General features: G+C 40.1%; 1 protein-coding gene across 2 annotated transcripts in view; it reads right to left on the minus strand.

Moving 5' to 3' along the window:
* The window catches only part of LOC133622391 (probable ribonuclease ZC3H12C), a 57,812-nt gene extending 32,985 nt beyond the window's left edge, over window positions 1–24,827 (minus strand). The window contains exon 1 of one of the 2 annotated variants that reach the window (XM_061985099.2): window positions 24,530–24,827. The gene's annotated coding sequence lies outside the window, so the exon portion shown is untranslated. Of the gene's footprint in view, window positions 1–12,532; window positions 13,014–24,529 lie in introns of those variants that run through there. The other variant, XM_061985100.2, reaches the window with a different exon arrangement.
* Between the last annotated feature and the right edge of the window lie 1,400 nt (window positions 24,828–26,227).

The following is a 26,227-nucleotide window of genomic DNA, read 5'->3' on the forward strand; positions in this document are numbered from 1 at the left end:
AGGAACCTTCAGGTTGCTGGCACGGCCACTCTCCCAAACCCACAATGTGTTTTGTCAAAACTAAAACTGTTCTGCAGACCCCTGTTTTGCATCTTTATTTAGCACGGTGTGCAAACTAGCACAGTTGCGCACAAATGGTTGCGAGAAAGAAAGCGATCGTGCTGCAAATACAACTGAGATAGAATATTTTGTCGAAGTGCGGGTCAACTGGATGTGGGAATCTTTAGGCACCTAAAAGTTTCGATTCGATTCCATTACAATTCAGGGGCTAAAATTCTGTCATAAATTGATTATTTATATATCTCTAATTATTATATTGTATACTATTGTGTAGTCTTAATGTACTACATTTCATTGTTAATATTAATAATAATAATAATATGTCTACAAGGCTCCTCCTTTGGCTACTGACGTATGCAGTATTGCATCATTTCCGGTTTTTGGATGTTAGTGCGCACAGTACAGATAGATAGACCCTCAGGATACCATGTCGAAACACAGAAAGATCATTAGTTGGTGTAATAGTGTCAAAGCTCTTTGAGTACCTTGAAGGGCGAAACGCGCTATACAGATCAAATCTATTTAAACTAGGGATGTCCCGATCCAGGTTTTTGCACTTCCGATCCGATACCGATATTGTTTTTGCATTTCCGATCCGATACCGATACTGACCGATACTGGCCTATCCGAGCATGTATTAAAGTTTAAAGTTATTTAGCCTACTTAGTTGTCAGAATCATGTTGAAATGGGTTTTAGTACTCTTGATAACAACTAGCCAGCTGAATTAGGGGAGTTTGAATAATACACAATGGTTGGTAACAAGAAACTGACCTGTTTATTCAAGGATAAACACAAAATAGACAAAATTATACATGACAAACAGAAATGGCATCATTGAACTAGGGCTGGGCGATATGGCCTTTTTTTTAAATATTGTGATATTTTAAGGCCATATTGCGATACACAATATATATCTGGATATTTTGCCTCAGCCTTGAATGAACACTTGATGCATATAATCACAGCAGTATGATGATTCTATGTGTTTTGATTGATTGAGACTTTTATTAGTAGGTTGCACAGTGAAGTACATATTCCGTACAATTGACCACTAAATGGTAACACCCCAATAAGTTTTTCAACTTGTTTAAGTCGGGGTCCACGTAAATTGATTCATGATACAGATATATACTATCATCATAATACAGTCATCACACAAGATAATCACATTGAATTATTTACATTATTTATAATCCAGGGTGTGGAGGGGGGCGCCGGATGTAAGTGTCAAAAAGACAGCCAAAAGAGTTTGATATGCGAGCACCTTAGAGAGAACGTTGCTCGCACGGCTGCGCTAGCATCACAGCTAACGTTAGCCATGCTGCTACCTCTCTGCTGGGAGAGGACGTATACGTATGTGACGTATGACGTGACAGTATGTGACGTATGTCGTGACAGTATGTGACGTGTGTAAGAAGATGCGCTTGTCTGTCTGTGAGAGGGAAACACAGGAAAGAGTGAGAAGAGCCTGTCGTGTAATGCCAGCAGCTAAAAGCAACTGCGTGAGAATTGCGGATGTGTTGAAGGTGTGCTGGAAAATGCGGAACGGAGATTACGGAGCAGCAGAAAAGTGGAATGTATTATTTAAATCTGTGCGTTGGAAAACACGGACCGGAGTTTTTTTTTAAACTGGATCTGGATCGGCATTTTCCCATGCCTTGCCGATACGCAATTTTTGGCAAATATCGGCAGCCGATCCGATCCAAATATCGGATCGGGACATCCCTAATTTAAACATTTAGATATAGCTACAGTGCATCCAGAAAGTATTCACAACGCTTCACTTTTTCCACATTTTTTAAATTACAGCCTTCTTCAAAAATGGAATAAATTCATTTTTGTCCACAAAATTCTACAAACAATATCCAATAATGATTTTTCAAAATTAAAAACAAAGCAAATCACATGTACAGTACATAAGTATTCACAGCCTTTGCTCAATACTTTGTTGATTAACTTTTGGCAACAATTACAGCCTAAAATCTTTTTGAATACGATGCCACAAGCTTGACACACTTGTCTTTGGGCACTTTTACCCACTCCTCTTTGCAGCGCCTCTCAAGAAGTGTTGGCTTTCATCCAGGATGTCCGTCAAATCAGTGAAATAAAACCTGACCGGTTTGCTTCCACTTGCAATGATTTTACTAGATTTGTGTTCCACTGACTTTGACGGCTGAGTTTGACAGACAGAATAAATTAAGGAAGCGTTGACACTGACAAGGGCCAAAGTGGACACAAATCTAATAAATAAATACTAGAGATGTCCGATAATATCGGACTGCCGATATTATCGTTTCGAAAAGTAAAATGTTTGACTTTTTAAAACGCCGCTGTGTACACGGACATAGGGAGAAGTACAGAGCGCCAATAAACCTTAAAGGCACTGCCTTTGCGGCTTTTCACACACACAAGTGAATGCAATTCATACTTGGTCAACAGTCATACAAGTCACACTGAGGGTGGCCGTATAAACAACTTTAACACTGTTACAAATATGCGCCACACTGTGAACCCACACCAAACAAGAATGACAAACCCATTTCGGGAGAACATCCGCACCGTAACACAACACAAACACAACAGAACAAATACCCAGAACCCCTTGCAGCACTAACTCTTCCGGGACGCTACAATATACACCCTCTGCTACCCCGTACCCCCCCGCCCCTAACCCCCCCACACCTCAACCTCCTCATGCTCTCTCAGGGAGAGCATGTCCCAAATTCCAAACTGCTGTTTTGAGGCATGTTAAAAAAAACAATTCACTTTTTGACTTCAATAATATGGCAGTGCCATGTTGGCATTTTTTTCCATAACTTGAGTTGATTTATTTTGGAAAACCTTGTTACATTGTTTAATGCATCCAGCGGGGCATCACAACAAAATTAGCATAATAATGTGTTGATTCCACGACTGTATATATCGATATCGGAATCAGTAATTAAGAGTTGGACAATATCGGATATCGGCAAAAAAGCCATTATCGGACATCTCTAATAAATACATATTTAAATATTAATTAAATGTGCCATTAATTAATTAAATTAATAAATAATTAAATCAATACTCAATAATTAATCACTAAGTAATTAAATGTAATTCACATTAAATAAATTCATTAAACTTATATAGATTTTTTGACATTTAACAAAACTTGTGGGTTTAATGGGGAACTGCACTTTTTGGGGGGTATTTTGCCTTTCGTTCACAATCATGAAAGAAGACAAGAACGATTTATAAGATAGAAAGATGCGGCAGAACGTAACATTTTGAATGCATTATTTAAATGATTTAGAGGTAGAATTGATAGCTCCCATTAGCTGCATTGCTAGCCACCTAAACGAGCCGATTTCTATATGTTAGAAAGTGACAAAAACAAAAACCTTTTGTCTTCTTGTCTCTCACAATGTTTGTAAACGATAGGCAAAGTTTCAAAAAAGTGCAGTTCCCCTTTAACTCTCATTATAATTATTGACACCTTTAAGTGATTATTTAAATATTGATTTATTTTTTTCCCCATTTGTCCCTCCATAGATCACCTGCAACACTTCCACTAACAGTACAGACAATCGTATAGTTTGCCCATGCTATTTAGCACTTGTTATTTGGATGTTAGTGGATCAGGCCCTCAAATAGGCTAAAACCAATCTAATGTAGGTCAATATATGCTATCTTAACAAAAAATACACTATAAGCTTTGTGATCTTAATGTCCATGTCTAATATTCAATCTTATTTATTTAGATTTTTTTTTTCTTTAATATGCTGCGTGCCAATAAAAAATGAGCCGCACTTTTTACATATTTAAAACTCCTCCTCTTTGGCAGGCGTTACAAATCACTGTACGCCAAAACAAGTCGTCATAAGAACAACTTCTTCACTCAGGTTATCACTCTGCTGAACGCTTAACAGTCACTGAGTGCCAGACCTGTGGCTGTAGAATAACCCTGGAACTAATACTGACTCATGTTCACTTCGTCATCCTTTTGCTCTTATCACCACTGCCTATTAGTTCTTTCAGTACTTGTTTATATTTTTGTTCATTGTTAATATACAATGTACAAGGAAAGCACAGTCTATGGAAGTATAATTGTTGCAAAACTATTTGCAAATGCGTATCTCAATCTGTGCGTCTATAATCCGATTAACACAGCGTTTTTCAACCACTGTGCCGTGGCACACTAGTGTGCCGTGAGATACAGTTTGGTGTGCCGTGGGAGATTATGTCATTTCACCTTCCATCCATCCATTTTCTACCGCTTATTCCCTTTGGGGTCGCGGGGGGCGCTGGAGCCTATCTCAGCTACAATCGGGCGGAAGGCGGGGTACACCCTGGACAAGTCGCCACCTCATCGCAGGGCCAACACAGATAGACAGACAACATTCACACTCACATCCACACACTAGGGCCGATTTAGTGTTGCCAATCAACTTATCCCCAGGTGCATGTCTTTGGAAGTGGGAGGAAGCCGGAGTACCCGGAGGGAACCCACGCAGTCACGGGGAGGACATGCAAACTCCACACAGAAAGATCCCGAGCCCGGGATAGAACCCAAGACTACTCAGGACCTTCGTATTGTGAGGCAGATGCACTAACCCCTCTGCCACCGTGAAGCCTGTCATTTCACCTATTTGGGTTAAAAATCTTTTTTTGCAAACCAGTAATTATAATCCGCAAATAATGTGCCGTTGTTGAGTGTCTGTGCTGTCTAGAGCGCGGCAGAGTAACCATGTAATACTCTTTCATATCAGTAGGTGGCAGCAGGTAGCTAATTGCGTTGTAGATGTCGGGAACATGGTTTGTTGTGATCACAATATGCAGACGACAGCGGGAGGCAGCGTGCAGGTAAAAAGGTATCTAATGCTTAAACCAAAAATAACAAAAGGCGAGTGCCGCTAAGAAAAGGCATTGAAGCTTAGAGATGGCTATGCAAAACGAAACTAAAACTGAACTGGCTGCAAAGTAAACAAAAACAGAATGCTGGACAACAGCAAAAACTTACAGCGCGTGGAGCAGACAGCGTCCACAAAGTACATTTGTACATGACAATCAACAATCCATTATTATTATTTATTATTATAGACACATCATGTGTTGTCTTCATTATAACACTTATATAAGACTTTACATTTTTTGCGGCTCCAGACAGATTTTTGTTTTGTATTTTTGGTCCAGTATGACTCTTTCAACATTTTGGGTAGCCGACCCCTGCCCTATACTCACCACAAGTCGCCGCCTTGCACCCACTCATGTTATTCTGTGTTGCGGCATACAACAATGGACTTTCGATCACTTGCTGTGAGTAAAAGTTATTGTTTTAGCAGTAACTTTGTTGTCAAAAGAATTTTTGTCTTCTTCAAAAAAGTTATCAGAAATGTTATCTGTGAACAAGTTAGGTTTTGTCAGCGTGTGTGTCACTGAGAGTCAACACGGAATAACATGAGTGGGTGAAAAGTGCCCACTAGTGGTGAGTATAGGGAAATGAAAGGTGACATTGCAGGCCGACAAGTCTTTTTGCATGTTCAGATCGCTGCATGGCATACTTGCCAACCCTCCCGAATTTTCCGGGAGACTCCCGAAATTCAGAGCCTCTCCCGAAAACCTCCCGGGACAAATATTCTCCCGAAAATCTCCCGATTTTCAGCCGGAGCTGGAGGCCACACCCCCTCCAGCTCCATGCGGACCTGAGTGAGGACAACAGGGTGACAAGAACTAAATCATCCAGACTAGAGATACATTGTATTATTATGTTTATCTTACCTAAAAATAAATATATCTATTAATTTAAAAAAAAAAAACTAAATACATTTTTACTATATTTTGCTAAAAACATCAAAATTAATTGTATTTTTGTTTTTATTTTTTTCTGACTCCTTATTACATCCAGCCATATAATTATACATTAAAATAAACATATTTGAAATAATTAATTTTAAATTATCATAATAATTCATTTAAAATGACCATATTTAATTATTAAAATAATTGCTTGTTTATCAACAACTTTAGCATTTTATTCATTCCATTTTGAAGCTCTCAGAAGCCAAGTTATGTTATATTCCTTAAGATTTATTTATGCAAGTTTGAAGTATCAATTATCCAAACACAGTTTTGTTTGCATATTTTCAGGATGTATATATATATATATATATATATATGTGTATATATGTGTATATATATATATATATATATATATATATATATATATATATATATATATATATATATATATATATATACATATATATATATATGTGTATATATGTGTATATATATATATATATATATATATATATATATATATATATATATGTATGAAATACTTGACTTGGTGAATTCTAGCTGTCAATATACTCCTCCCCTCTTAACCACGCCCCGCCCCACCCCCGACCACGCCCCCCCCACCTCCCGAAATCGGAGGTCTCAAGGTTGGCAAGTACACATTTTTACACGGTGTCGCAAAAGTCACGTGCAAAAGGACAGCCAATCAGGACACACAAATTAAAACAGTCTACCAAGTCAAATTCCTTGTGTGGTAAACATACCTGGCCACTAAAACTATTTCGTCACCCAAGTTCTGGTCGTCCAAAGAAAAATTTACTTGTGCAATGACAATAAAGATCAATTCAATAGTCTTCTGCCAACCTCCCACATTTAAAGTAACTAATGGCCTCAACACAACGTTGGCCCAGCGTCGCCCCAACGGCGCATTTTTCAAACCCAAACAGTCCCCCTCCCGGCGAGTCATGAATATGTAACGTGACGCTTGCCGTTTGGGGAGCTTGGCGGGCGGCGGTTGAAAGTGCCGGGAGTTGGTGTGGTGCTGTCGGGGGAGGAAGGGCGTCACAGGGACAAACTGGGGTGGGGGGGTGTCTGACACTAGGAGGTCATGATGACGCTGGGCTTCCCCCGACTTACACATCAGCAAATCAACTGTAGTGACACTTTTGATCAACATTGAACACTTTTTCAGGCCCCAAGTGCAAGATGCACCAAAAAAGCACCGCAACTTTACATCCATAAGCAGCCTTTAGAACAGGGGTGTCCACACTTTTTCCACTGAAAAATCAAACCATGCGGGGGCCATTTTGATATTTTTCATTTTCAAAATCAATTCAATATATACTTGTTGTTTTTTTAAACCTTTAAGGCTCCCGTCTATGTTGGTAAAGTGTCAACTCAAGGCCCGCCACTTCATTTTATTTTGTATTTTTATTTGGCCCTCGAAAGCCTGGAAATAATATGTAACAATAAAGTACTGTCACTTTTCTTACTAAATGTATTCTTTCTTTCTATTTTGAGAGAAAAAAAAAAAAAGTACTTCATGTAATCGCAAATTATGTTAACTTAAATATTGTTTAATTATGAAAAAATATATTATCAAACATTCAAGCCATTTTTAAATATAAATAAATACTAATAATAATGATTTCAAAGCGAGTTATCCATCAAATGGTGCAATGTAAAAGTAGCAATAGATTTCATGGTAAAATTGTGAAATGTACTGTGGTTTTTACAGCATTTTTGTCTAAATGAAAATATTTTAAATATAAATAAATACTAATAATAATGATTTCAAAGCCAGTTATCCATCAAATGGTGCAAAGTAAAAGTAGCAATAGATTTCATTGTAAAATTGTGAAATTTACTGTGGTTTTTAAATCATTTTTATCTAAATGAAAAAAACAGTACTTTTTTTTACTGTAGTAAACTGTGGTTACAGTAATAACAGTAATACACCAAAACATCTACAGTTGTTGATTTGCAGTTTAAAAAAAACCTGGCAGCTCAGGTGCCAACATTTTACTGTAAAATTGCATTATTTTTTTTATTTACGGTAAAAAAAACAAATGTAAATTTTTCAGTAAAATTCTGGCAACTGAGTTGCCTTTTTTTTTTTACCATAAAAACAGCAGTACTGTTTTTCCATTTACAGTAATATACACTACATTTTGAGGTGAAATTATTGCAACTTACTATATTTTTATTACATTTTAGTTTTTAAAAAATCTACTAATATTAGTACTCACTGTTAGAAGCTGCCCTCTGGGGCCAAGCATAACTGCTAGGGGTGTGGGAAAAAAATCGATTCGAATTCGAATCGCGAGTCTCAAGTTGTGCGATTCAGAGTCGATTCTCTTTTTTTTTTAAATCTATGTTTTTATTTTTTTATTTTATTTTATTTATTTTTTTAATTAATCAATCCAACAAAACAATACACAGCAATACCATAACAATGCAATCCAATTCCAAAACCAAAACCAACCCAGCAACACTCAGAACTGCAATAAACGGAGCAATTGAGGAGACACAAACACGACACAGAACAAACCAAAAGTAGTGAAACAAAAATGAATATTATCAACAACCGTATCAATATTAGTTACAATTTCAACATAGCAGTGATTAAAAATCCCTCATTGGCATTATCATTAGACATTTATAAAAAAATAAAGAATAGTGTCACAGTGGCTTACACTTGCATCGCATCTCATAAGCTTGACAACACACTGTGTCCAATATTTTCACAAAGATAAAATAAGTCATATTTTTGGTTCATTTAATAGTTAAAACAAATTTACATTATTGCAATCAGTTGATAAAACATTGTCCTTTACAATTGTAAAAGCTCTTTACAAAAATCTACTACTCTGCTTCCATCCATCCATCCATTTTCTACCGCTTATTCCCTTCGGGGTCGCGGGGGGCGCTGGAGCCTATCTCAGCTACAATCGGCTTACATGTCAGCAGACTGGGGTAGATCCTGCTGAAATCCTATGTACTGAATGAATAGAAAATCCTTTTGAATCGGGAAAAAATCATTTTTGAATCGAGAATCGTGTTGAATTGAAAAAAAAAAAAAATCGATTTTGAATCGAATCGTGACCCCAAGAATCGATATTGAATCGAATCGTGGGAAACCCAAAGATTCACAGCCCTAATAACTGCGATGTGGCCCTCATTGAAAACTTTGACAGCTCTGGTCTAAATCATATTTTAGATCTTTTTTTTAATCCAACACTAAAATATCTCTATCAATTTCAGGTCTGTGGTTATTATTACCTACACTGAACAAAAATATAAAAGCAACACTTTTGTTTTTGCTCCCATTTTTCATGGGTTCAACTCAAAAGATCCAAAACGTTTACTATATACACACAAAAGACTTATTCCTCTCAAATATTGTTCAAATAATCTGTCCCACCTCACAGGTGTGGCATACCGAGATGCTGATTAAACAGCATGATTATTACACAGGTGTGCCTTAGGCTGCCCCCAATAAAAGGTCACTCTGAAATATGCAGTTTTATCACACAGCACAATGCCACAGATGTTGCAAGTTTTGAGGGCTGGCTGACTGCAGGAATGCTCATCAGAGCTGCTGCCTGTGAATTGAATGCTCCTTTCCCTACCATAAGCTGTCTCCTAAGGCGTTTCAGAGAATTTGGCAGTACATCCAACCAGCCTCACAACCGCAGACCACGTGTAACCACACCAGCCCAGGACCTCCAAATCCAGCAGGTGCACCTCCATGATTGTCTGAGACCAGCCATCTGGACAGCTGCTGCAACAATTGGTTTGCATAACCAAATAATTTCTGCACAAACTGTGAGAAACCATCTCAGGGAAGCTCATCTGCATGCTTGTCGTCCTCACCGGGGTCTCAATCTGACTACAGTTTGTCGTCGTAACCGATTTGATCGGGCAAATGCTTACATTCGATGGTACGCTGGAGACGTGTTCTCTTCATTGATGAATCACGGTTTTCACTGTTCAGGGTAGATGGCACACAGCGTGTGTGGCGTCGTGTGTGAGAGTGGTTTGCTCATGTCAACTGGAATAGAGTGGCCCATGGTGGAAGTGGGTTATGGTATGGACAACGAACGCAAGTGCATTTTATTGATGGCATTTTGAATGCACAGAGATACCGTGACGAGATCCTGAGGGCCATTGTTGTGCCATTCACCCGAGACCATCGCCCCATGTTGCAGCATGACAATGCATGGCCCCATGTTGCAAGGAACTGTACTCAATTCCTGGAAGCTGAAAACATCCCAGTTCTTGCATTGTCAGCATACTTACCGGACATGTCACCCATTGAGCATGTTTGGGATGCTGTGGATCGGCGAAAACGACAGCGTGTTCTACTTCCTGCCAATATCCAGCAACTTGGCACAGCCATAGAAGAGGAGTGGACCAACATTCCACAGGCCACAATCACCAACCTGATCAACTCTATGCCAAGGAGATGTGTTGCACTGCGTGAGGCAAATGCTGGTCACACCAGATACTGACTGCTTTTCTGACCCTCCCAGACCTCCAATAAAGCATAACTGCACATTTAAGAGTGGCCTTTTGAAGTGGGCAGCCTAAAGCACACCTGTGCAATAATCATGCTGTTTAATCAGCATCTTGATATGCCACACCTTTGAGGTGGGATGGATTATCTTGGCAAAGAAGACAGTCTTACTAATAGATTTAGACAGATTTGTGAACAATATTTAAGAGGAATGGGTCATTTGTGTATATAGAAAAAGTTTTAGATCTTTGAGTTCAACTCATGAAAAATGCGAGCAAAAACAAAAGTGTTGCTTTTATATTTTTGTCCAGTATATAATTGTATGTTTCATTTTTGTCAGATAGGCTCCAGCACCCCCCGCGACCCCAGAAAGGGACAAGCGGTAGGAAATGGATGGATGGATGTCCTTTTTGTCGAAAGCCTGTTTAAAAAATCTGCAATACTTTCCCCCTAAAACATTTAAAAGTGAAATAATTGATGTGAAGTAACTACAGCCTTAAATACATCCATAAGTCATAACATTAATTTCAATGTATTATTTTTTGACCGTTTTGGAAAAAAAAAAAGTCCCACTAAAATTTTTAAGGATTTAAAAGGGCCCCACTTATAAAAATGTCAAAAACAAGTATTTTTTATTTTTTACTTTCAACGCTTAAGTCTCTAGATCATTTCCTTTGGTTTGTTAAATATAATTTGTCATGTAAAGTAATTTGAGCCTTGAATAGGTTAATAATTCATAACAACATTGATTTTTATTCTTTTTTTTTTAACAATGACAACTTGAAAGAAAAAAACAGCCTGCATGGTAGCTTTGTGTTATTACAGTCAACCTTGCATATGTTTTCCTGTCACATTTAAAGTTAAAGTTAAAGTACCCATGATTGTCATTATTCTCTGCATTTGACCCATCACTCTTGATCACCCCCTGGGATGGGAGGCGAGCATTGAGCAGCAGCGGTGGCTGCGCCCGGGAATAATTTTTGGTGATTTAAACCCCAATTCCAATTCACATGTTTACCCTTTTATTCCACTTTTTAAAAGTAAAAGTCTAAAGTTCAAACCAGTGGTTGTCGAACCGTTTTCACCAGGTACCACCTCAGAAAAACACTTGGCTCTCCAAGTACTACTTTAATGAGAAACATTAAAATAGAAGTAGCATAGTAGACCCAAGTATTCATTAAAAACTAGGCAGGGGGTTTATTTAGCAAATGTATTTAATATTTTTTATCGCTGTAACATTACACACAGTTTGAACAGTAACACTGTGTTTGGATATTTAATTGATGGGAGTATTTGGTTTACTACTAGATAAAGTCTGTGTACCACTAGTGGTAGATGTACTACAGTTTGACAATCACTGCTTTATTGCAATGACTTCAGAAAAATAAATAATTAGACTTAGACTTCCTTTATTGTCATTGAAATTTGAACTTTACAGTAACGATGAAAACAAAATTTCATTGCATTAGCTCGTTGTAGTGCAGGATGAAAGAGCAATAAGGTGCAGATATAAATAAATAGATTTACTGTACAGATAAATATATTGCACTTTTTCATATGCATCTACGTTTACGGATGTATGTTATATTGTCTTTATAGTCCAGCGAGTTCATCTGTTTTTTGGGGTAATTGAAGGGATTATTATGATGCGTTCAAGAGTCTTACGGCCTGAGGGAAGAAACTGTTACAGAACCTGGAGGTTCTGCTACGGAGGCTGCGGAACCTCTTTCCAGAGTCCAGCAGTGAAAACAGTCCTTGGTGGGGGTAGGAGTAGTCTCTATAGATTTTCTGAGCCCTGGTAATATCTTGTCCTTTAACATTTCCCCTTTTGTTTTGTTTTTTAGAAAAAAATCAATTGTGAACAGTGAATGTCATATATTAAAAAAATAAATACATAAAAACTATTAATAATAAATAAATAAATAAAAACTAACTAATAAATACATTGCATTTAAAAAAAATAGATACAGGAGAGAAAAAAAAAGATATTCTATTTTTTTTATGGTATTTATAAAATGTGCAGCGGGCTGTTCAAAAAATTAGCTGCGGGCCCCCAGGCCACACTTTGGACACCCCGGTTTAGAATATAATTCCACTCTACTATCACTCTATCCAACAACTTTGCACAGGAAGACAGTTACAAAGGCACCTCTTTAGTAGCAAACACTTACCACATCTTCAGTGCATCAACCAAAAAACGACAGGAAAAAATTGCACCAGCCTTGCTTCCTACATGTCTCCATTCATAAAAATCATGAGGATCAGCCAGTTGCAGATCTGTGTTGTCCGTCCAGAAGCAACTTGGACAATGAGCAGCGGAACAGATGGAACCAACAATGTCTGCCATTCCCTTGTTGGGAGCGCTGGGGTCTACGCCAATCACAAGGAGGTGTGTCACAATGAGGCGCGGAGACAGCGGCAGGAGGAGGAGGAGGAGGAGACCCGCAACACCCGCTTTCCCCAAGGCACGCGTACTCAACACACACACAAGGCTGAAAGGACGTCCCCTGTGTGGCCCATGAATGAACGAGGGGCGGGTGGGCGCACAAAGGAGGCACACAATGGGAGGCCGGCGAGGGCAGCTGGAGGCTGAGGCTCGCTGCTTTTACGGCCTGAGGCAGCAGTGGCGAACACCTGGCTACAGGGCGCCATGGCCGCTCTCCACCCTTTGTCTGGGCCTGGAAGACGGGTGGGGGTGGAAGCCAGGCCTTTAAAAGTGTGTGGCCCAGGCTCAAAAGGAGAAAGGATAAGTGTGTGTGAGCACGTCACTAAGTTTTATGCGAGGAGTCTTCCTCCCCATTGTTGGCGGCACACTTCCAGCGGATGACTCGGAAGCTCAAGGCGTTTTTGTCGAGCGGGATTGAAGTGATGTCAACAAGGTGGCACTGTGACGCTTGCAATCGGGAGGAGCCAGCGAGCCATCGCCTGCAGCTCTGCAAATAATGAAAACTCTCGTGAAATGGGATGAGGCAAAAGTGGCAAGTCAGCAAATGAATAAATATGGGAGGGTCAAAAATGGCCAGGATCTTCAGCTCTCACTGGATCGGTTCACGGCTGGAGTGAGAATCAGCACCTCCAAGTCCGAGTCCATGGTTCTCGCCCGGAAAAGGGTGGAGTGTCATCTCCGGGTTGCGGAGGAGACCCTTCCCCAAGTGGAGGAGTTCAAGTACCTCAGAGTCTTGTTCACGAGAGAGGGAAGAGTGGATCGGTGCGGTGTCTTCAATAATGCGGACGCTGTATCGATCCGTTGTGGTTAAGAAGGAGCTGAGCCGGAAGGCAAAGCTCTCAATTTACCTGTCGATCTACGTTCCCATCCTCACCTATGGTCATGAGCTTTGGGTTATGACCAAAAGGACAAGATGACGGGTACAAGCGGCCGAAATTAGTTTCTTCTGTCAGGTTGCGGGGCTCTCCCTTAGAGATAGGGTGAGAAGCGCTGTCATCCGGGAGGAGCTCAAAGTAAGGAGTCAGATGAGGTGGTTCGGGCATCTGGTCAGGCTGCCACCTGAACGCCTCCCTAGGGAGTTGTTTCGGGCACATCAGACCATATTGGTTCTCTTCGAGTATTCTATTTTTGTTTGTGAAACTCTCTAATCTGTTACTGAACAGTTTTTCAATTATTTTAGATAATTGTGGAAGTAAAGAAACAGGTCTATAATTTCTAAATTGGTGTTTGCCTCCAGTCTTATAAATTGGTGCAACTTTAGCTATTTTCATTTTGTTTGGAAATGTACCTGTTTGAAATGATAGGTTACTAATATACATTAATGGTCCTGAGAGTGTGAATGTTGTCTGTCTATCTGTGTTGGCCCTGCGATGAGGTGGCGACTTGTCCAGGGTGTACCCCGCCTTCCGCCCGATTGTAGCTGAGATAGGCTCCAGCGCCCCCCCGCGACCCCAAAGGGAAAAAGCGGTAGAAAATGGATGGATGGAGGGTCCTGAGATCTCTTCAATAACCTTTTTTATCGTTTCCATATCAATTCCATTACAATCAGTTGAAATCTTACATTTGCATTTTTTCACGATTATAACTATTTCCACTGTAGCATCAACTATATACTGATACTATATTTGGTATCATTAATATACTGATACTATATTTGGTATCATTTTTGTATCCGATAGTGTGTAGTGTAGCATGTTTAGCTATTCCTTGTTCTCGAATCCTCCAATCATTGTGATAGCTGTAAGAAACTTGGCTTTTTGGTCACCGATACAGGTGAGGATTGGTGATGTAATAGTTGCACTGGGGAGGGACGTTAGCCGCGAGCAAGGACGCCACATTGCGTTGAGGACACCTTCGTTCGTTTGTTGTTGTCAAATTTGGATAGTATTAAAAGCTCCATTGTCGCCAAATTGCTGTCATCGGTATCGCTTAATGGGGATATTAATGAAGGAATATCCACCATGACATAAAAAGCTATTACACATTAAAAACAGCAGACAGGGTAAGTATTGATTCTGAGAGGTCAAGCGATCAAACGTGTCGCTGCAGCAGAACAAGCAGCTGTTGAGGTGATCGTGCGCCCGCCTGCTCGGATCAACGAGACCTGACAGCTGATCGGGATCAGAAGCACACTCCTAGCATCAGTTGACCCGCTGCACACCATCTGCTCCAAAGGACAGGTGTGTGTGTGTGTGTGTGTGTGTGTGTGTGTGCCGCTGAAGGAGCCCATTCAGAAGCAAATACTGTTGTAGTATTATAATTAGGGATGTCCCAATCTAGGTGTTACGCTGCCGATTCCGATCATCCGTGAGTGAGATCGACCGATACTAATCCAATGTATTAATTGTAAATGTTTCTATTTATTTATAGGGGCGGCATGGCGTAGTGGGTAGAGCAACCGTGCCAGAAACCTAAGGGTTGCAGGTTCGCTCCCCGCCTCTTACCATCCAAAAATCGCTGCCGTTGTGTCCTTGGGCGGGACACTTCACCCTTTGCCCCCGGTGCCACTCACACCGGTGAACTGAATGACGAATGATAGGTGGTGGTCGGAGGGGCCGTTGGCGCAAATTGCAGCCACGCTTCTGTCAGTCTACCCCAGGGCAGCTGTGGCTATGAAAGTAGCTTACCACCACCAGGTGTGAATGAATGATGGGTTCCACATGTAAAGCGACTTTGGGTACTTAGAAAAGCGCTATATAAATCCCAGTTATTATTATTATTATTATTATTGTGAGTGCTATTGACTGTTTAACAATATCAACACAATATTGAAACGAGTTCCCCAATTCTCTTTTATTATGGACATTTGTTTGGGCAAAACAAAGTCAATAGTACACAACAACTAAACAAAAGCAAAAACTTACTATCTACTATTCATCTAAATATTTAGGTTTTTGCCCTCAAAGTCCTCCTGCGTCCAGGGAATTAGTCTCTAAGTTTGTAAACATGAAAATAAATAAAAATAATAATAACTTCTGAAAAATAAAAAATGATATCTAATCACTCTATTATTGATCATAAACTGATACTACCCTTGGTATAGACACCACCAATTTATGGATCGATCCGCCCTTCTTTTACATGTCGGCAGTGATGGGCAGTAACCAGCTACATGTCGCTAAGCTACGTAGCTTAACTACATTTTACAGTAGCTAGGCGGTAGCTTAGCTATTTTTAGACCCATGTAGCGAGGTAGCTAAATCAAAGCTACAAAGAGAGAAAACGGACTACGAATCCAGGAAAAAAAACAAATACGGAGAAAATCCAATGACCTGGATGAATGAGAACATCCATACATACGGAGAACATCCATGATGATTAGTTAGTGTTTGTAAGATTGATTGATTGAGACTTTTATTAGTAGATTGCACAGTGAAGTACATATTCCGTACAATTGACCACTAAATGGTAACAACCGAATAAGTTTTTCAACTTCTTTAAGTCGGGGTCCACAATTGGCTAAGGTTAGGGTGAAACATTACGTAACAGTCACGCACTCATGTCACATGACGACGAGGGAGTCGGAGACAGAGGGACGCTTCAAGCTGACCACTCAAAAAAAAATAACATACTTGAAAATGGCAGAGGGATTCTGTCCTTGGCCATATTTAGACAAATGTATGCATTTAGAGAAAACAGTGACCCAAACATTAGTTTGTAGTTGTTTACTCTGTAAACCAAAATCATAACGGCTCACTTCATCTAAGGCGACCAACACAAATTTAGGAACACACATTAAGGTGAGTTAAGTTGATGAAAAGTTGAACTGCTCCCAAACAACACACATTGGCCCCACATTGTATTTTTGTCAAAATATAGATTGATGCTGTTTTTTTTGGGGGGGGTTGTAGCTTAATGCATGTCATGGTGGGGGTCATTAATATATATATATATATATATATATATATATATATATATATATATATATATATATATATATATATATATATATATATATATATATATATATATATATATATATATCCCCATCCATCCATTTTCTACCGCTTATCCCTTTTGGGGTTGCAGGGGGGCTGGAGCCTATCTCAGCTGCAATCGTGCGGAAGGCGGGGTACATCCTGGACAAGTCGCCAACTCATCACAGGGCCAACACAGATAGACAACAATCACACTCACATTCACACACTAGGGCCAATTTAGTGTTGCCGATCAACCTATCCCCAGGGGATATATATATATATATATATATATATATATATATATATATATATATATATATAGATAGATAGATAGATAGATAGCATGTATGTGTGTGTTGTATGTATGTAGATATAAATATATATACATACATACATACATTTATGAATGTATGTATATATGTATACACACATTCATATACATATATATATACACACATTTACACAATATAGATAAGCGAAATACATACATATATACATACATATATCTATAAATGTACATGCATATATATAAATATATACACATATATACATCCATCCATCCATTTTCTACCGCTTATTCCCTTCGGGGTCGCGGGGGGCGCTGGAGCCTATATATATATGTATATAAATATATACACATACTGTGTACATGTTGTGCACTGACTGTGACAATGCTGACACACAAACAGTTATATTATCCTCTTTCTAGACTCTTATTTTGTTAATTTCTTGTAATTAGCTGCTTACTTTCTGCAGTACCATGGTTCCGTCTACACTTCTTAACCTTTACTAAGCACTTATTTCTTGGTGTTGTTTGAAGCTAGCTTAGCGGTTAGCTTAGCTATTAGCATGGCTGTTCTTGGCTTGCTCCCAGTGTAAATAAATGTTTAGCATCGTCCTCCAGTAACAATAATACGTTTCATAAGAATAATATGTAAGATACTAAGAAATACAGTTAATTTTGTTATGATCCGCTGCCCGGATCATATTTCTGTTTGGGTTTTCTGTTAGTCTTGGACTCATTTTGTTCCTGTCTGTGCACCTTTGAGTTGGTTACCATAGTTACTTATTAATTCCACCTGCCGCTTGTGTTTCTGACGCGCACCTGTTGTAATCACAGACGCTATTTAAGCCCACCTTTGTTCATCACTCGTTCTGCTTTCTTTGTTTTTGCATCACGCGACTGCCACGTAAGTTCATTCTTGATTCTTGACTCAGCTAAGTTCCATAGTTTATGCTAAGTGTTAACCTTAGCTTCCAGTGCGTTCGGCACCTCTTCCTGTCGGTTTGTTTTCTGTTTTGTACCAGTTTTGTGTTATTTTATTATTAAATCAAGTTATTACCTGCAAGTCCTGTCCGGATTCGTCCCTTGCATCTTGGGAGAACAAACCCCCGCATCACCATGCGCACCACACGTGACAAATTTGGCGTGAAGGGGGGGATTACTATTAGCTTAGAGTAGCAGCTCCACACTGTGCATAGAGACACATAATTAGCTGCTAGCGGCTTGTCAGCCGGGGGACTAAAATTAAATATTGTCAGCCAGAGGGGGTCAGCATTGGCGATCACTTACTTTTTCACAAAAATCTACCGATATTGATCGGTGGCCGAACGATCAGTACATCTCTAATTGTATTTGTTATTTGATTTCCTTTATTCTTAACAAGAAACATTATTTCAACGAATTAGATTTTTCTCAAGTCAACAGATGGACAATACTACAGTACACACAAACACACACACTGTACGGACAAAAGTCACTTGGTCGCAACTCTTGTCGACTCGCGAGCTGCTTAGTTTCCTTTCTTGCACGCACATAATGGCAATTGAAGAGTGTTGGGGAGTGTTATTGCAGTTGGAACTAATTAATGCATTACACTAATTTGAATTGCAAATGTTGATCCAGAGTCAGAGTCAGAAGAAGTGCGCCCTCTGTACATAAGAAATGTTCTACAAGCTGATTCATCGCTTTGGTAGAGTTAGAATTACCAGCACAGATTAAACAAACTGCAGTCCTTTGGCCAGTTTTTGGTCGATCCGCCAGGAAAACTCGCGGTACTCCCGATGACCCAATAATCAGCTCAAAAGCTCAACAAAGATTTTTCAGTTCTTAACATTTTTGATCATTATAGTTTACAGCTAATAAAACCCCTAAATTCAGGATCTTATTACATTTAAAAAAGTTCAATATTTCTCTGCTGTTTCACACTCTCATCAAAAAACAAACCGTGAAAACTTCCTGAGCCTTTAAATAGTCTGTTAGTCTCACCCACCACAACATACTTAAAATACTCAGATGACACAGCCATTCTTGCACTCCTCTCCAACAGTCAATCCATCCTGGACTATCATAACACAGTCAAACATTTCACAGAGTCATGCACAGCCTGTTATCGGGTAATCATTGTCAATAAAACAGAAGAAATATGGTTCAACCCCCCCTCACCTCAACACCCCATCATCATAAACACACAAACAGTTAAAACAGTTGACACTTTTAAATACCTGGGCATAGCTTGGACAATAAACTCACCTTTGAGCAGCACACCACGGACATTCAAAAAAGAAGTCAACAAAGACTGTCAGCCATCCGTAAACTTAAAGGCCTACTGAAATGAATTGTTTTTATTTAAACGGGGATAGCAGATCTATTCTGTGTCATACTTGATCATTTCGCGATATTGCCATATATTTGCTGAAAGGATTTAGTAGAGAACACCGACGATAAAGTTCGCAACTTTTGGTCGCTGATAAAAAAGCCTTGCCTGTACCGGAAGTAGCGTGACGTCACTAGTTGAAAGTCTCCTCACATTTTCCCATTGTTTACACCAGCAGCGAGAGCGATTCGGACCGAGAAAGCAACGATCACCCCATTAATTTGAGCGAGGATGAAAGATTCGTGGATGAAAAACGTGAGAGTGAAGGACTAGAGTGCAGTGCAGGGCGTATCTTTTTTCGCTCTGACCGTAACTTAGGTACAAGGGCTCATTGAATTCCACACTCTCCTTTTTCTATTGTGGATCACAGATTTGTATTTTAAACCACCTCGGATACTAAATCCTCTTGAAAATGAGAGTCGAGAAAGCAAAATGGACATTCACAGTGACTTTTACCTCCACGACAATACATCGGTGAAGCACTTTAGCTACGGAGCTAACGTGATAGCATCGGGCTTAACTGCAGATAGAAACAAAATGAATAAACCTCTGACTGGAAGGATAGACATAAAATCAACAATACTATTAAACCATGGACCTGTAACTACACGGTTAATGCTTTCCAGCCTGGCGAAGCTTAACAATGCTGTTGCTAACATTGAAGCTAACTTAGCTACGGACCTCGACAGAGCTATGCTAAAAACATTAGCTCTCCACCTACGCCAGCTCTCATCTGCTCATCAACACCGAAGCTCACCTGCGTTCCAGCAATCGACGGAGCGACGAAGGACTTCACCCGATCATCGATGCGGTCGGCGGCTAGCGTCGGATAGTGCGTCTGCTATCCAAGTCAAAGTCCTCCTGGTTGTGTTACTGTAGCCAGACGCTAATACACCGATCGCACCTACAGGTTTGTTCTTTGCAGTCTCCATTGTTCATTTAACAAATTGCAAAAGATTCACCAACACAGATTTCCGGAATACTGTGGAATTTAGCGATGAAAAAAGACGATTTAATCTGGCGACCGACCTATTCCAAAATGTCTGATTCAACTATTGACGTCACGTGCATACGTCATCATACATAGACGTTTTCAACCGGAAGTTTCCCGGGAAATTTAAAATTGCACTTTATAGGTTAACCCGGTCGTATTGGCATGTGTTGCAATGTTAAGATTTCATCATTGATATATAAACTATCAGACTGCGTGGTCGGTAGTAGTGGGTTTCAGTAGGCCTTTAAAGGACTATACGTTGTACCTCACCTCCTGTTATTACTTTACCAAAGCATCGTTCAACCCATCCTTCTGTGCTGTTCCACATGTTTTTTCACTTTGCTTTCTGTAACCAACCGGACCAAACCCACACGCATTACAAACATAGCAGGTAAAATCGTCCCCAACATTTCAGATCTAAACCACAGGTCCATCACTCGACTGGCAAACACAATAGTCCAGGATATGACTCACCCACTACACCAATACATCATCCCACTACCATCAGGGCGCAGGTACAGAGCTATCAAATTCCGTAGGGCCCGCCTCGGGAAAAGCCTTATCCCTGCAGCTATAGCCGCACTAAACAACAGGCCCGGCCGACCTGTCTGACAAGCCTGTAAATGTGTTGGTCATGTATGATGTATTTTTGTTATTTTTGTTTGTGATGTGTAATGTCTATTGTTTAAATGTACAGCAGTGAAAATTAATTTCCCCAACGGGGACCAATAAATCTAAATCAAAACAAATCAAATCAAATAACTTGCTTCCACGGTTTGAGACTCTTTACTATATCACTTTGACTAAACCCCTCTTTTTTTTCACGGGACAATACTGTTAATACGAGGGCTGTCCTGATACCACGCCGTTATTCAACCCTTGAGTATTGGCCAATACGGACATTGATACGATACGATGTCCGCAGTGATCATACATACTTGTATTATTTTGTAGTGTGGAATGTTAGAAAAAAGTTTGAGCAAGTGAAATGAGTCAAACAGAGAACAATGGTCGGTATGAAAAACACCAATTAATTTATTATTAAAGTTGAAGAGGAGTGGTAATTGTGTTTTTTCGGTGACACCTAGTCATACTTGCCAACATTGAGACCTCCGAATTCGGGAGATGGGGGGGTTGAGGTGTGTGTGGGGGTGCGGGGGGGGGGGGGGGGGGGGGGGGTGTATATTGTAGCGTTCCGGAAGAGTTAGTGCTGCAAGGGGTTCTGGGTATTTGTTCTGTTGTGTTACGGTGCGGATGTTCTCCCGAAATGTGTTTGTCATTCTTGTTTGGTGTGGGTTCACAGTGTGGTGCATATTTGTAACAGTGTTAAAGTTGTTTATACGGCCACCCTCAGTATGACTATTGATCAAGTATGCTTTGCATTCACTTGTGTGTGTATAAGCCGCATATAATATGTGATTGGGCCGGCACGCTGTTTGTATGGAGGAAAAGCGAACGTGACGACAGGTTGTAGAGTACGCTAAAGGCAGTGCCTTTGTGGCACGCCCCCAATATTGTTGTCCGGGTGGAAATCGGGAAAAATTTGGGAGAATGGTTACCCCGGGAGATTTTCGGGAGGGGCACTGAAATTCAGGAGTCTCCCGGGAAAATCGGGAGGGTTGGCAAGTATGCAAGTAGTGGCCACAATAATTCACTAAATTGAGATTCTGACGCGGTAAATTGAATGACGCGAACACGCTTGTTACCGGATACTTTCTAATACATTTCTGCCTTGGGGACTTTGTATCTGTAAGGAATATGCAACTAGATTTATTCAATACTTGTTTATATTGACAAATGTTAACATGACAAACTTTACAAAAGCCTAGGGGCCCCGGCACAACGTCCTCACTCACAGCATTTTCACCCATCCACCCGAGGTTAATTCATATTTTTGGCATGTACGTGTGTCAAAATACTTATTTACTATTATTAAAAGGTACTTTTTTGCTATTGCTTCTCACGCTCCCTGACGTTAATATTTACAGTTGTGCTCATAAGTTTACATACCCTGGGAGAATTTGTGATTTCTTGGCCATTATTCAGAGAATATGAATGATAACACAAAAACCTTTCTTCCACTCATGCTTAATGGTTGTGTGAAGCTATTTATTGGCAAACAACTGTGTTTACTCTTTTTAAATCAAAATGACAAAAGAAAGTACCCAAATGACCCTGATCAAAAGTTTACATACCCCAGTGACTTTGATCTGATAACATGCACAAAAGTTGACACAAACAGGTTTGAATGGCTAATCAAGGTTCCAGTCCTCACCTGTGACATGTTTGTTTGTAATTAATGTGTGTGTATAAAAGGTCAGTGAGTGTCCGGGCTTCTGACAGACCATTGCATCTTTCATCCAGTGCTGCACAGATGTTTCTGGATTCTGAGTCATGGGTAAGGCAAAATAATTGTCAAAAGATCTGCGAGGAAAGGTAATTGAACTGCATAAAACAGGAAAGAGGTATAAAAAGATATCCAAGGAATTGAGAATGCCAATCAGCAGTGTTCAAACGCTGATTAAGAAGTGGGAAATGAGGGATTCGGGTAGACCAGCAAAGATTTCAGCCACAACTGCCAGGAAAATTGTTCGAGATGCAAAAAAATTCTCTGAAAAATTGTGGTGTGGCTGTTTCAAGATGCACAATAAGGAGGCACTTGAAGAAAAATGGGCTGCATGGTCGAGTTTGTGCATGTTATCAGATCAAAGTCACTGGGGTATGTAAACTTTTGATCAGGGTCATTTGGGTACTTTCTTTTGTCATTTTGATTTAAAAAGAGTAAACACAGTTGGTTGCCAATCAGCAGTGTTCAAACGCTGATTAAGAAGTGGGAAATGTGGGATTCGGGTAGACCAGCAAAGATTTCAGCCACAACTGCCAGGAAAATTGTTCGAGATGCAAAAAAAAAAATCTGCAAATTACTTCAGCTGAAATACAGGACTCTCTGAAAAATTGTGGTGTGGCTGTTTCAAGATGCACAATAAGGAGGCACTTGTAGAAAAATGGGCTGCATGGTCGAGTTTGTGCATGTTATCAGATCAAAGTCACTGGGGTATGTAAACTTTTGATCAGGGTCATTTGGGTACTTTCTTTTTTGTCATTTTGATTTAAAAAGAGTAAACACAGTTGGTTGCCAATCAGCAGTGTTCAAACGCTGATTAAGAAGTGGGAAACGTGGGATTCGGGTAGACCAGCAAAGATTTCAGCCACAACTGCCAGGAAAATTGTTCGAGATGCAAAAAAAAAATCCGCAAATTACTTCAGCTGAAATACAGGACTCTCTGAAAAAATGTGGTGTGGCTGTTTCAAGATGCACAATAAGGAGGCACTTGTAGAAAAATGGGCTGCATGGTCGAGTTTGTGTATGTTATCAGATCAAAGTCACTGGGGTATGTAAACTTTTGATCAGGGTCATTTGGGTACTTTCTTTTGTCATTTTGATTTAAAAAGAGTAAACACAGTTGGTTGCCAATAAATAGCTTCACACGACCATTAAGCATGAGTGGAAGAAAGGTTTTTGTGTTATCATTCATATTCTCTGAATAATGGCCAAGAAATCATAAATTCTCCCAGGGTATGTAAACTTATGAGTACGACTGTATTTTTATATCTGTATGTGTCAAAATAGTTAAAACCAACATTAAAATGAGTTATCATGCTACTTCCTCTCACGCCCCCACTCACTATTTAAGAAGCACTGCTTTAAAAAAGGGCAGTTTGAAACTTTCTCAGTTACATTTTTCTAGAGTACAGAATTTTTCACGCCCCTAAATTGAATGTTTATTTTAATAAATCTGAAATGTGTCAAGAAATACGCGTTTGCCTCTCACGCCCCCCTACACGTATCCAACTTGTTGAGAAGATGAGTGTGGCACCATGCAGCAAAGCATTAACAGTCAGCAACATGAGGGACAACAAACAAAAGGCACGCCGCCCTCAAATAAAACATAGTGCGGCTTTTAAAAGGCGTTTTGCACCCGCAGGAGAGACCACCACAACAAATGCAGCATCCGCCTATTGAGGACGACGTGGTGCTTTTGTTGGCAGCGCGCAGGTGACTGCAAAACAAGCCCGTCACGACCTCCTGCAGCTTCTCTCCCAGGCACCCTAACACCGCGTTTACATGCTCGGCTAAGACACAAACTTACCCGGAAAGTGGCCACCGCCGCTGGGGGGCTTTTGGAGTGTCCTGCCTCCGTATCACGCCGACATATGTTACTGTCACTTTATTGTGGCGACGCAAAACATCCGGCTGGCTTCGAGCGTGACCCCGCCTGAGTGAGTCAAGCTCACTGTGGTGACGACACGACTAACTTTGTGGGTGCATTTCAAAATAAAAACTTACGAGACTACTTTGCGCTACGAGTTCTACGACGATGTTACCGCTATACTGAGCAACACCGGCTTAACAATGCTTTGTGCGTATGGCATACTTCATTAAATGGAGGTGGGTGTCGTTTAGTTGATTTTAGACGTTCGGTTGGCATACCCTGTGGAGTTTTATTTTCCCCAAAAGCGGAAACTACTTTTATTCTACTTTGGTTTAATGCCGCCTTTAAGGATGTATACCGCCCTCTGCTGTTTCAGATTAGGTAACACAAACCATAACAGACTCTTGTTATCAGCTATTTAACTAATACATTAATACAAGTAAACAATTAAAAACTAAACTATTATGTAACACTGTCTTTTAAATAGTACATTACTTACAGACTTTTTTTTTTAAATCAATCAATCAATCAATGTTTATTTATATAGCCCTAAATCACAAGTGTCTCAAAGGGCTGCACAAGCCACAACGACATCCTCGGTACAAAGCCCACATAAGGGCAAGGAAAAACTCACCCCAGTGGGACGTCGATGTGAATGACTATGAGAAACCTTGGAGAGGACCGCATATGTGGGTAACCCCCCCCCCCCCCCCCCCTAGGGAGACCGAATGCAATGGATGTCGAGTGGGTCTAACATAATATTGTAAGAGTACAGTCCATAGTGGATCCAGCATAACAGTAAGAGTCCAGTCCACAGTGGGGTCAGCAGGAAATCATCCCGAGCGGAGACGGGTCAGCAGCGCAGAGATGTTCCCAACCGATACACAGGCGAGCGGTCCACCCCGGGTCCCCGGACAGCTAGCACCCCATTCATGGCCACCGGACCTGAGTGTCTCCCCCTCCACAAGGGAGAGGGGGGAGCAGAGGAGAAAAGAAAAGAAACGGCAGATCAACTGGTCTAAAAAAAGGGGGCTATTCAAAGGCTAGAGTATACAAATGAGTTTTAAGATGGGACTTAAATGTTTCTACTGAGGTAGCATCTCTAACTGTTACCGGGAGGGCATTCCAGAGTACTGGAGCCCGAATAGAAAACGCTCTATAGCCCGCAGACTTTTTTTGGGCTCTGGGAATCACTAATAAGCCGGAGTTCTTTGAACGCAGATTTCTTGCTGGGACATATGGTACAATACAATCAGCAAGATAGGACGGAGCTAGACCGTGTAGTATTTTATACGTAAGTTGCCTTTAAGGATGTATACCGCCCTCTGCTGTTTCAGATTAGGTAACACAAACCATAACAGACTCTTGTTACCTGCTATTTAACTAATACATTAATACAAGTAAACAATTAAAAACTAAACTATTATGTAACAGTGTGCCTTTTAAATAGTACATTACTCACATATCTTTAAAAAAAATAGTACTCTTTAGTAACCGCAGGAAGTGCATTAAACAAATTTTATTCTACTATGGTTTAATAAAGTTAAAGTAAAAGTTAAAGTACCAATGATTGTCACACACACACTAGGTGTGGCGAAATTATTCTCTGCATTTGACCCATCACCCTTGATCACC

This window comes from Nerophis lumbriciformis, linkage group LG23 (genome assembly GCF_033978685.3).
Source record: "Nerophis lumbriciformis linkage group LG23, RoL_Nlum_v2.1, whole genome shotgun sequence".
Lineage (NCBI taxonomy): Eukaryota > Metazoa > Chordata > Actinopteri > Syngnathiformes > Syngnathidae > Nerophis > Nerophis lumbriciformis.